The sequence below is a fragment of the Ranitomeya variabilis genome, chromosome 4, assembly GCF_051348905.1.
Source record: "Ranitomeya variabilis isolate aRanVar5 chromosome 4, aRanVar5.hap1, whole genome shotgun sequence".
In the NCBI taxonomy this organism is placed as follows: domain Eukaryota; kingdom Metazoa; phylum Chordata; class Amphibia; order Anura; family Dendrobatidae; genus Ranitomeya; species Ranitomeya variabilis.
This window is the reverse complement of record NC_135235.1, coordinates 101,696,616-101,710,010: the sequence shown is the minus strand read 5'-3', so window position 1 is coordinate 101,710,010 and position 13,395 is coordinate 101,696,616.

The window sequence follows — 13,395 nt, the reverse complement described above, 5'->3', positions numbered from 1 at the left end:
ACTAAAGGCTTGAACCAGCCCTACCCCCCACAACTTTTGCCAAATGACCCCCAATTTCCTATGCCCAACTATTACTATAAAGTTAATTAAGATTGACAAGCTTCAGAAACAAGAATGGATGTTTTTGGCATTAAAATGGGCACTGTAGGTGTTTTCCTGGCCTCCACTCACTGCCGACTATGCTTCCCCATTGACTTGCATTGGGTTTCGTGTTTCGGTCGATCCCCGACTTTTAGCGATAATCGGCCGACTGCACTCGACTCGACTCTGGACAAAGTCGGGTTTCACAAAACCCGACTCGATCTTAAAAAAATGAAAGTCGCTCAACCCTACTCATCACATATTGTTTAAATCAGGTTTTGGTGTGAAATGAATTTTTTTTCTACATTTTTGGCAGAGTAATTTGTCTTCCAAATCACAACTTTTATTAAAAATAATAAATTAGAAATCTTGCAATTTTTACACTGGCCGCTGAGATTATTTTATACTCTATATTCTTATTGTTTCATGAAATTGCACATGTACTGTCATGACTCTGTTCTCAGGTGTCCCAGGACCAGGGGCTTCTTCCCTGTCCCTAACACTAGGGGCGCCCTAGCTCGCCCTGTTCCATGGATTACTTCTGACTGTGAAGATCCTGGGTGCCACGTACTTTTCCTTAGCTCCTGAATCCACCCTTAGTCTGTACCCTTCCCCACTCCTGGAAGAGGAGAGTAGTAGTGGACCGTAATACACCAACCAGGCTAGCAAGGTAATACAAAGAGAGGTAACAAAAAATACCATACATACAAATATACACACACAAATAAGAGAGCTGGGGAGTTGAGGATGGGGTTAGACCAAAGTAGGAGAAGAAAGGGAATTACCACACACTCAAAACCTAGCAACAGTAACAGATAAATCCACCAAATGCCTTCTCCAATAACGACCACTAACAACCTCCAGCCATGCAGCAAAAGCTACTCTGACAATGAGTGCTAGCCAGGGCCCAGTTTATATAGGAGATGGGAGTGGCAAACAGTGCACAGCTGAGAGCCTAATTCTCCAGGAACTCTGAACAGAGCAGATTAACCCTTGCACTGCCAAAAGAAATTTATACCATTTAATACGAAGGTGAAGTGCTTCTAACCAGTGCAGTAGTAGGAAAAAACAGACGCTGCGGTCTTCTGGCTCCTCTCTGTCATGGTAAACCGGTGACATGTACATTAGCCACAATGAACAGACTCAGATCTTTTATTCAGTAGTGAAGCAGCTAATAAGGTCATTGTGAAGGGAGTGGGAGTTGGGTCAGCTGTGTCATCACCATCTGTAAATGGTGGATCCCTTGTTATCAGCTGTGTATAGAGGTGTTACCTACCATTGTAATCCTGCTTCTGATGATAAAGAGCTTGCCAAAAACTCTTAGGGTACCGTTACACTAAACGATTTACCTACGATCACGACCAGCGATACGACCTGGCCGTGATCGTTGGTAAGTCATTGTGTGGTCGCTGGGGAGCTGTCACACAGACGGCTCTCCAGCGACCAACGATGCCGAAGTCCCCGGGTAACCAGGGTAAACATCGGGTTACTAAGCGCAGGGCCGCGCTTAGTAACCCAATGTTTACCCTGGTTACCATCGTAAATGTAAAAAAAACCAAACAGTACATACTCACATTCCGGTGTCCGTCAGGTCCCTCGCCTTCAGCTTCCCGCACTGACTGACTGCCGGCCGTAAAGTAAAAGCAGAGCACAGCGGTGACGTCACCGCTGTGCCCTGCTTTCCGGCCGGCGCTCACAGTCAGTGCGGGAAGCAGACGGCTAGGGACCTGACGGACACCGGAATGTGAGTATGTACTGTTTGTTTTTTTTACATTTACGATGGTAACCAGAGTAAACATCGGGTTACTAAGCGCGGCCCTGCGCTTAGTAACCCGATGTTTACCCTGGTTACAAGCGAACGCATCGCTGGATCGGTGTCACACACACCGATCCAGCGATGACAGCCGGAGATCCAGCGACGAAATAAAGTTCCGAATGATCTGCTACGACGTACGATTCTCAGTGGGGTCCCTGATCGCTGCTGCGTGTCAGACACAGCGATATCCTATGGATATCGCTGGAACATCACGGATCGTACCGTCGTAGCGACCAAAGTGCCACTGTGAGACGGTACCCTTACTTGTCAGGAAGTCATTTGATAATTGCAAGACAATTGGTAATTTTCTGATGACATTTTCCTTTAACAAATTTGCAGGTATTATTTCTCTGTTGACAAAGTGTGTCATCATAAGCACTTGGTTTGGACAGCTAATTTTTGTAGGCTGTGAAACCCCTTGAATAAGATGATTATATTGGGAACAATGCTCTGCAGTAAAGGGTTCCAGTGGAAAAAAAAATATGAACAAGTATTATTTGGATGCTTGATACAGGTAAAAGAGGAGGCATTGATTGGGGAACTTCTTCTGTTTTCTCAACCTGACCTAATAAGACAATTTGCCTAAAATGTAACAATCACCATGTGATCATAGTTTTAAACAAAGAAGCTAATTTTTGGTACATGGCAGTTTGTTATTGACACAACAGGCTGAAAAAATAATTACTTATTATCCTCCATCAAAAACGGTTTCCAAAGAAACCTACTCACAAAATGCAACCGTACAATAATATGTGCTAAAATGTAGACTGCAGAAACAAAAATGTTTTGATGAATCTCAAATAAGATAGGACATGTTGACCTAAAATCACATAACGCACAATAGAAACTCACACAAATGGTTAATCACACCATTTACCATCAGATGCCCAGAAGCTAACAAAAAGGTGACAACTTCCTTCTGTCTCTTGGGAACTGCTGCTGTTTTGTACATGGCTATGGTAACAAAACAAAGGTATGTTCACACATATCTCTTTTTCTGTGGCCTACTGCAACAGAAGTTCTGATGTGCATTTCTTAATAGAAATACTGCATTTTTTCCGCAGATCTCAACCTTTTTATTGAAAATATTAAAATCTATGGTGAGGCCTACAGCATAAATTGACTTTCTGCAGATTTACTAAATCTGGAACTTTCAATCAGAACCCTTTTTCCAGGAGATTTCCTATCTGGACATTCTGGAAGGAAAATCTGCTGTATGTATTCCCACTAGGCACATATTCTCGAAATGCCAACATGTAAAATGCCATACTTGCCAAACGTTGGCCGCAGCTTTTCTTATTTGCAAATATATTATTTCACTAAGGATAATAAGAAAAATTGGAGTCCGGCTCAACAGGATTGGATTTTCCTTTTCTTTTTCAAAAGAAGATATGGTGCATATAAAAAAGAAAACTTTACATGGTCGACATGACTGAGTCGACGTGTAAGTCGATGAGTAAGACTGCCTAGTGCAGTCGAAACATATCGACTGGGTCATGTCAACCATGTAAATTTTTCTTTTGTATGCACCATATTTTCTTTTGAAAAAGAAAAAGAAAAGGAAAGTCCAGTCCTGTTGAGCTGGACTCCAATTTTTCTTATTATTCTTGGTGTGGGGCCAGGGCGGGACTGATGTCTGAGCCCGAGGTGGATGAGCATAGAGCGGCTGGGTGAACTGGAATCAAGTTTCTGTATTATTTCGCTGTTAAGCTAGCCATACCCATTGGAAAGAAACCCGTTGCCCCAAAGCCAACTCTCCCTACTCTTAAAATGTTTGTAAACTCAGCTCATTAACTTGTACGAATGTTCTTAGTTGGTAGAAACATGTAAGCTTTTGCAAGAAATGTCTACAGCTTATCAGACTGACCAATCCTTCTCTCCCTTGACATCTGTTGAGACAGTTTTGGAAGTGCCTGCATACATTAAATGGCTGCTTGATCCTGTCACACATATAATGTCTTTGACTTGTTTTAAATCGGTTTCACGCATCAAATATTCATCAATTTGAGTACGAACCATGGTGTCTGGACCATCTGTGGATCATCTTGACCCAAACTCAAGTGCATCTACATACTTATGAGTATATAAGATATGTGGAACCAGGCTGTGCACTACTAATTATTGGAAGCACACAACTACATTTTCTCATATAAAGAAGGATGTAGTCATTCACTTATTGTGCTTAAAGGGGTCAGTCTGAAGGACTGTTAGTTAAACAACGTTCAAGAATAAAATGGAAATTTTTAATTAGCCCTTCATCATAGGGAATAGTGATGAGCAAATATACTCGTTACTCGAGATTTCCCAAGCATGCTCGGGTGTCCTCCGAGTATTTTTTAGTGCTCGGAGATTTAGTTTTCATCGCCGCAGCTGAATGACTTATATCTGTTCGCCAGCATAAGTACATGTGGGGATTCCCTAGCAACCAGGCAACCCCCACATGTACTTATGCTGGCTGTTGTGAATTCTGTTGTGGGTTCTGCTCTTGGGCTCCCTCTAGTGGTTATAATAGTTAGTGCTGCTGTTTGTCCTTCACAGCAGTCATCAGGTGCTTCCACTTTGGACGGGGCTATTTAGTCTGGCTTCACCCTTTAGTGAGTGCCAGTTGTCCATTGTTTTTCTGGAGGATTCACATCTCTGCTTGGTTTCTCCTGCTGGATTGTCCAAATCATCAAAGATAAGTCCTGGCTTTGTTTTTGCAGTCCACATGCGGTGGACTTTATAGTTCAGTGAATTGCTATGTTTTTTCTTGTCCAGCTTTGTCTGTGTAAGGATTTATTCAGCCAAGCTGGAAGCTCTGGAGTTGCAGAGTTACCCTCCATGCCTTTAGTTAGGTGTGGAGATTTTTGTATTCTCTGTGGTGGATTTTTGTAGTATTTTAATACTGACCGCACAGTACTCTGTCCTGTCTTTTCTTTCTAGGTAGCGTGGCCTCCTTTGCTAAATTCTGTTTTCAGTCTGCGTTTGTAATTTCCCTCTCCTCTCACAGTCAATATTTGTGGGGGGCTGTCTTTCCTTTGGGGATTTTCTCTGAGGCAAGATAGTTTTCCTGTTTCTTTCTTTAGGGGTAATTAGTCCTCCGGCAGTGACGAGGTGTCTAGGGAGTGACAGGAACATCCCACGGCTACTTCTAGTTGCGGTGTTAAGTTCAGGGTCTGCGGTCAGTATAGAGGCCACCTACTCCAGAGCTCGTCCATGCTGCTCCTAGGCCACCAGATCATAACAGTACAACTGGCCAACAATGAGTTAACCGCATCTCAAAAGAAGGGAAAGAAAGTGCTGAGCCATTTTTTTTTCTGTACTCTGTTGTGTTTTTTTTTCCCTCTTCACCTCTGGGTGGCTCAGGAGTTAGGCGCTGACATGGATGTTCAGGGACTTGCTTCTCGGGTGGATCAACTTGCTGCTAGAGTACAGGGTATTTCTGATTATATCGTGCAGACTCCTGTTTTAGAGCCTAGAATTCCTACCCCTGATCTGTTTTTTGGGGACAGGTCCAAATTTTTGAGCTATAAAAATAACTGTAAACTGTTTTTTGCTCTGAAGCCCCGTTCCTCTGGTGATCCCATCCAGCAGGTAAAAATTGTCATTTCTCTGTTGCGTGGTGACCCGCAGGATTGGGCATTTTCCCTGGAATCTGGGAATCCGGCCTTGCTTAATGTAGACACCTTTTTTCAGGTGCTTGGGTTATTGTATGATGAACCTAATTCTGTGGATCATGCTGAGAAAACCTTGTTGGCCCTGTGTCAGGGTCAAGAAGTGGCAGAATCATATTGCCAGAAATTTAGAAAATGGTCTGTGCTTACTAAGTGGAATGAGGATGCTTTGGCGGCAATTTTCAGAAAGGGTCTTTCTGAATCTGTTAAAGATGTTATGGTGGGGTTCCCCATGCCTGCAGGTCTGAGTGATTCTATGTCTCTGGCCATTCAAATTGTTCAGCGCTTGCGTGAGTGCAGAGTTGTGCACACTATGGCGTTGTCTTCCGAGCGGAGTCCTGAGCCTATGCAGTGTGATAGGATTGTGTCTAGAGCTGAACGCCAAGGATTCAGACGTCAGAATAGGTTGTGCTTTTACTGCGGCGATTCTGCTCATGTTATTTCTGATTGCCCTAAGCGTGCCAAGAGAATCGCTAATTCCGTTACTATCAGTACTGTACAACCTAAATTTCTGTTATCTGTGACCCTGATCTGCTCATTATCGTCATTCCCTGTCATGGCATTTGTGGATTCAGGCACCGCTTTAAATTTGATGGACTTAGAATTTGCCAGACATTGTGGTTTTCCCTTACAGCCTTTGCGGAGTCCTATCCCTTTGAGGGGTATTGATGCTACACCATTGGCTAAAAATAAACCTCAGTTTTGGACACAGTTAACCATGTGCATGGCGCCAGCCCATCAGGAAGATTGTCGTTTCCTGGTGTTGCATAAGTTGCATGATGCTATTGTGCTGGGGTTTCCATGGTTACAGGTACATAATCCGGTGTTGGATTGGAAATCTATGTCTGTGACTAGTTGGGGTTGTCAGGGGGTTCATGATGACGTTCCTCTGATGTCAATTTCCTCCTCCCCCTCTTCTGAAATTCCTGAGTTTCTGTCAGATTTCCAGGATGTTTTCGATGAGCCCAAGTCCAGTTCCCTTCCACCGCATAGGGACTGTGATTGTGCTATTGACTTGATTCCAGGCTGTAAGTTTCCTAAGGGCCGACTTTTCAACCTGTCTGTGCCTGAACATGCCGCCATGCGGAGCTATGTAAAGGAGTCTTTGGAGAAGGGGCATATTCGGCCATCTTCTTCTCCATTGGGAGCAGGTTTTTTTTTTGTTGCCAAGAAGGATGGCTCCTTGAGACCCTGTATTGATTATCGCCTCTTGAATAAGATCACGGTCAAATTCCAATACCCTTTGCCTTTGCTTTCTGATTTGTTTGCCAGGATTAAGGGGGCTAGTTGGTTTACTAAGATTGACCTTCGAGGGGCATATAATCTTGTTCGTATTAAGCAGGGTGACGAATGGAAAACTGCGTTTAATACGCCCGAGGGCCATTTTGAATATCTTGTGATGCCATTCGGACTCTCTAATTCCCTATCTGTGTTTCAGTCCTTCATGCATGATATTTTTCGGAATTATCTTGATAAATTCATGATTGTATATTTGGATGATATTTTGATTTTTTCAGATGATTGGGAGTCTCATGTGAAACAAGTCTGGATGGTATTTCAGGTCCTTCGTGATAATGCCTTGTTTGTGAAGGGGTCTAAGTGCCTCTTTGGAGTACAGAAGGTTTCTTTTTTGGGCTTCATTTTTTCTCCATCATCTATAGAAATGGATCCGGTTAAGGTTCAGGCCATTCATGATTGGATCCAGCCCACATCCGTGAAGAGCCTTCAGAAATTTTTGGGCTTTGCTAATTTTTATCGCCGTTTCATTGCCAACTTCTCCAGTGTGGTTAAACCCCTTACCAATTTGACGAGGAAGGGCGCTGATGTAGCGAATTGGTCCTCTGAGGCTGTTTCTGCCTTTCAGGAGCTTAAGTGCCGATTTACTTCTGCCCCTGTGTTGCGTCAGCCGGATGTTTCTCTTCCTTTTCAGGTTGAGGTTGACGCTTCTGAGATTGGGGCAGGGGCCGTTTTGTCTCAGAGGAATTCTGATGGTTCCTTGATGAAACCGTGTGCCTTCTTTTCTCGAAAGTTTTCGCCTGCGGAACGCAATTATGATGTCAGCAATCATGAGTTGTTGGCTATGAAGTGGGCATTTGAGGAGTGGCGACATTGGCTTGAGGGGGCCAAGCACCGTATTGTGGTCTTGACCGATCATAAGAATCTGATTTACCTCGAGTCTGCCAAACGGCTGAATCCTAGACAGGCCCGATGGTCCCTGTTTTTCTCCCGTTTCGATTTTGTTGTCTCGTATCTTCCGGGTTCTAAGAATGTTAAGGCTGATGCCCTCTCTAGGAGTTTTTTGCCTGATTCCCCTGGGATTCTTGAGCCGGTTGGTATTCTGAAGGAAGGGGTGATTCTTTCTGCCATCTCCCCTGATTTGCGACGGGTTCTTCAGGAGTTTCAGGCTGATAAACCTGATCGCTGTCCAGCGGGGAAACTGTTTGTTCCTGACAGATGGACTAGTAAAGTGATTTCTGAGGTTCACTGTTCTGTGTTGGCTGGCCATCCTGGGATTTTTGGTACCAGAGGTTTGGTTAGTAGGTCCTTTTGGTGGCCTTCTTTGTCACGGGATGTGCGTTCTTTTGTGCAGTCCTGTGGGACTTGTGCACGGGCCAAACCTTGCTGCTCCCGCGCCAGTGGGTTGCTTTTGCCTTTGCCGGTCCCTGAGAGGCCTTGGACGCATATTTCTATGGATTTTATTTCGGATCTTCCTGTTTCCCAGAGGATGTCTGTTATCTGGGTGGTCTGTGACCGGTTTTCTAAGATGGTTCATTTGGTACCTTTGCCTAAATTGCCTTCCTCTTCTGAGTTGGTTCCGTTGTTTTTTCAGCATGTGGTTCGTTTGCATGGCATTCCAGAGAATATTGTGTCCGATAGAGGTTCCCAGTTTGTTTCTAGGTTTTGGCGGTCCTTTTGTGCTAAGCTGGGCATCGATTTGTCTTTTTCTTCCGCATTTCATCCTCAGACAAACGGCCAAACCGAGCGAACTAACCAGACTTTGGAAACTTATTTGAGATGCTTTGTGTCTGCCGATCAGGATGATTGGGTGGCTTTCTTGCCATTGGCCGAGTTTGCCCTTAATAATCGGGCTAGTTCTGCTACCTTGGTTTCACCATTCTTTTGTAATTCTGGGTTTCATCCTCGTTTTTCTTCAGGGCAGGTTGAGTCTTCTGATTGTCCTGGGGTGGACTCTGTGGTTGACAGGTTGCAGCAGATTTGGGCTCATGTTTTGGACAATTTGGTGTTGTCTCAGGAGGAGGCTCAGCGTTTTGCCAACCGTCGTCGGCGTGTGGGTTCCCGGCTTCGGGTTGGGGATTTGATCTGGTTGTCTTCTCGTCATGTTCCTATGAAGGTTTCTTCCCCGAAGTTCAAGCCTCGGTTTATTGGTCCTTATAGGATTTCTGAGATTATCAATCCAGTGTCTTTTCGTTTGGCCCTTCCAGCCTCTTTTTCCATCCATAATGTTTTTCATAGATCTTTGTTGCGGAAATATGTGGTGCCCGTGGTTCCCTCTGTTGATCCTCCTGCCCCGGAGTTGATTGACGGGGAGTTGGAGTATGTTGTGGAGAAGATCTTGGATTCTCGTTTTTCAAGACGGAGGCCTCAGTATCTTGTCAAGTGGAAGGGTTATGGCCGGGAGGATAATTCTTGGGTTGTTGCCTCCGATGTTCATGCTGATGATTTGGTTCGTGCCTTCCATTTTGCTCGTCCGGATCGGCCTGGGGGCTCTGGTGGTGAGGGTTCGGTGACCCCTCCTCAAGGGGGGGTACTGTTGTGAATTCTGTTGTGGGTTCTGCTCTTGGGCTCCCTCCGGTGGTTATAAGTGGTAGTGCTGCTGTTTGTCCTTCACAGCAGTCATCAGGTGCTTCCACTTTGGACGGGGCTATTTAGTCTGGCTTCACCCTTTAGTGAGTGCCAGTTGTCCATTGTTTTTCTGGAGGATTCACATCTCTGCTTGGTTTCTCCTGCTGGATTGTCCAAATCATCAAAGATAAGTCCTGGCTTTGTTTTTGCAGTCCACATGCGGTGGACTTTATAGTTCAGTGAATTGCTATGTTTTTTCTTGTCCAGCTTTGTCTGTGTAAGGATTTATTCAGCCAAGCTGGAAGCTCTGGAGTTGCAGAGTTACCCTCCATGCCTTTAGTTAGGTGTGGAGATTTTTGTATTCTCTGTGGTGGATTTTTGTAGTATTTTAATACTGACCGCACAGTACTCTGTCCTGTCTTTTCTTTCTAGGTAGCGTGGCCTCCTTTGCTAAATTCTGTTTTCAGTCTGCGTTTGTAATTTCCCTCTCCTCTCACAGTCAATATTTGTGGGGGGCTGTCTTTCCTTTGGGGATTTTCTCTGAGGCAAGATAGTTTTCCTGTTTCTTTCTTTAGGGGTAATTAGTCCTCCGGCAGTGACGAGGTGTCTAGGGAGTGACAGGAACATCCCACGGCTACTTCTAGTTGCGGTGTTAAGTTCAGGGTCTGCGGTCAGTATAGAGGCCACCTACTCCAGAGCTCGTCCATGCTGCTCCTAGGCCACCAGATCATAACAGTACAACTGGCCAACAATGAGTTAACCGCATCTCAAAATAAGGGAAAGAAAGTGCTGAGCCATTTTTTTTTCTGTACTCTGTTGTGTTTTTTTTTCCCTCTTCACCTCTGGGTGGCTCAGGAGTTAGGCGCTGACATGGATGTTCAGGGACTTGCTTCTCGGGTGGATCAACTTGCTGCTAGAGTACAGGGTATTTCTGATTATATCGTGCAGACTCCTGTTTTAGAGCCTAGAATTCCTACCCCTGATCTGTTTTTTGGGGACAGGTCCAAATTTTTGAGCTATAAAAATAACTGTAAACTGTTTTTTGCTCTGAAGCCCCGTTCCTCTGGTGATCCCATCCAGCAGGTAAAAATTGTCATTTCTCTGTTGCGTGGTGACCCGCAGGATTGGGCATTTTCCCTGGAATCTGGGAATCCGGCCTTGCTTAATGTAGACACCTTTTTTCAGGTGCTTGGGTTATTGTATGATGAACCTAATTCTGTGGATCATGCTGAGAAAACCTTGTTGGCCCTGTGTCAGGGTCAAGAAGTGGCAGAATCATATTGCCAGAAATTTAGAAAATGGTCTGTGCTTACTAAGTGGAATGAGGATGCTTTGGCGGCAATTTTCAGAAAGGGTCTTTCTGAATCTGTTAAAGATGTTATGGTGGGGTTCCCCACGCCTGCAGGTCTGAGTGATTCTATGTCTCTGGCCATTCAAATTGTTCGGCGCTTGCGTGAGTGCAGAGTTGTGCACACTATGGCGTTGTCTTCCGAGCGGAGTCCTGAGCCTATGCAGTGTGATAGGATTGTGTCTAGAGCTGAACGCCAAGGATTCAGACGTCAGAATAGGTTGTGCTTTTACTGCGGCGATTCTGCTCATGTTATTTCTGATTGCCCTAAGCGTGCCAAGAGAATCGCTAATTCCGTTACTATCAGTACTGTACAACCTAAATTTCTGTTATCTGTGACCCTGATCTGCTCATTATCGTCATTCCCTGTCATGGCATTTGTGGATTCAGGCACCGCTTTAAATTTGATGGACTTAGAATTTGCCAGACATTGTGGTTTTCCCTTACAGCCTTTGCGGAGTCCTATCCCTTTGAGGGGTATTGATGCTACACCATTGGCTAAAAATAAACCTCAGTTTTGGACACAGTTAACCATGTGCATGGCGCCAGCCCATCAGGAAGATTGTCGTTTCCTGGTGTTGCATAAGTTGCATGATGCTATTGTGCTGGGGTTTCCATGGTTACAGGTACATAATCCGGTGTTGGATTGGAAATCTATGTCTGTGACTAGTTGGGGTTGTCAGGGGGTTCATGATGACGTTCCTCTGATGTCAATTTCCTCCTCCCCCTCTTCTGAAATTCCTGAGTTTCTGTCAGATTTCCAGGATGTTTTCGATGAGCCCAAGTCCAGTTCCCTTCCACCGCATAGGGACTGTGATTGTGCTATTGACTTGATTCCAGGCTGTAAGTTTCCTAAGGGCCGACTTTTCAACCTGTCTGTGCCTGAACATGCCGCCATGCGGAGCTATGTAAAGGAGTCTTTGGAGAAGGGGCATATTCGGCCATCTTCTTCTCCATTGGGAGCAGGTTTTTTTTTTGTTGCCAAGAAGGATGGCTCCTTGAGACCCTGTATTGATTATCGCCTCTTGAATAAGATCACGGTCAAATTCCAATACCCTTTGCCTTTGCTTTCTGATTTGTTTGCCAGGATTAAGGGGGCTAGTTGGTTTACTAAGATTGACCTTCGAGGGGCATATAATCTTGTTCGTATTAAGCAGGGTGACGAATGGAAAACTGCGTTTAATACGCCCGAGGGCCATTTTGAATATCTTGTGATGCCATTCGGACTCTCTAATTCCCCATCTGTGTTTCAGTCCTTCATGCATGATATTTTTCGGAATTATCTTGATAAATTCATGATTGTATATTTGGATGATATTTTGATTTTTTCAGATGATTGGGAGTCTCATGTGAAACAAGTCTGGATGGTATTTCAGGTCCTTCGTGATAATGCCTTGTTTGTGAAGGGGTCTAAGTGCCTCTTTGGAGTACAGAAGGTTTCTTTTTTGGGCTTCATTTTTTCTCCATCATCTATAGAAATGGATCCGGTTAAGGTTCAGGCCATTCATGATTGGATCCAGCCCACATCCGTGAAGAGCCTTCAGAAATTTTTGGGCTTTGCTAATTTTTATCGCCGTTTCATTGCCAACTTCTCCAGTGTGGTTAAACCCCTTACCAATTTGACGAGGAAGGGCGCTGATGTAGCGAATTGGTCCTCTGAGGCTGTTTCTGCCTTTCAGGAGCTTAAGTGCCGATTTACTTCTGCCCCTGTGTTGCGTCAGCCGGATGTTTCTCTTCCTTTTCAGGTTGAGGTTGACGCTTCTGAGATTGGGGCAGGGGCCGTTTTGTCTCAGAGGAATTCTGATGGTTCCTTGATGAAACCGTGTGCCTTCTTTTCTCGAAAGTTTTCGCCTGCGGAACGCAATTATGATGTCAGCAATCATGAGTTGTTGGCTATGAAGTGGGCATTTGAGGAGTGGCGACATTGGCTTGAGGGGGCTAAGCACCGTATTGTGGTCTTGACCGATCATAAGAATCTGATTTACCTCGAGTCTGCCAAACGGCTGAATCCTAGACTGGCCCGATGGTCCCTGTTTTTCTCCCATTTCGATTTTGTTGTCTCGTATCTTCCGGGTTCTAAGAATGTTAAGGCTGATGCCCTCTCTAGGAGTTTTTTGCCTGATTCCCCTGGGATTCTTGAGCCGGTTGGTATTCTGAAGGAAGGGGTGATTCTTTCTGCCATCTCCCCTGATTTGCGACGGGTTCTTCAGGAGTTTCAGGCTGATAAACCTGATCGCTGTCCAGCGGGGAAACTGTTTGTTCCTGACAGATGGACTAGTAAAGTGATTTCTGAGGTTCACTGTTCTGTGTTGGCTGGCCATCCTGGGATTTTTGGTACCAGAGGTTTGGTTAGTAGGTCCTTTTGGTGGCCTTCTTTGTCACGGGATGTGCGTTCTTTTGTGCAGTCCTGTGGGACTTGTGCACGGGCCAAACCTTGCTGCTCCCGCGCCAGTGGGTTGCTTTTGCCTTTGCCGGTCCCTGAGAGGCCTTGGACGCATATTTCTATGGATTTTATTTCGGATCTTCCTGTTTCCCAGAGGATGTCTGTTATCTGGGTGGTCTGTGACCGGTTTTCTAAGATGGTTCATTTGGTACCTTTGCCTAAATTGCCTTCCTCTTCTGAGTTGGTTCCGTTGTTTTTTCAGCATGTGGTTCGTTTGCATGGCATTCCAGAGAATATTGTGTCCGATAGA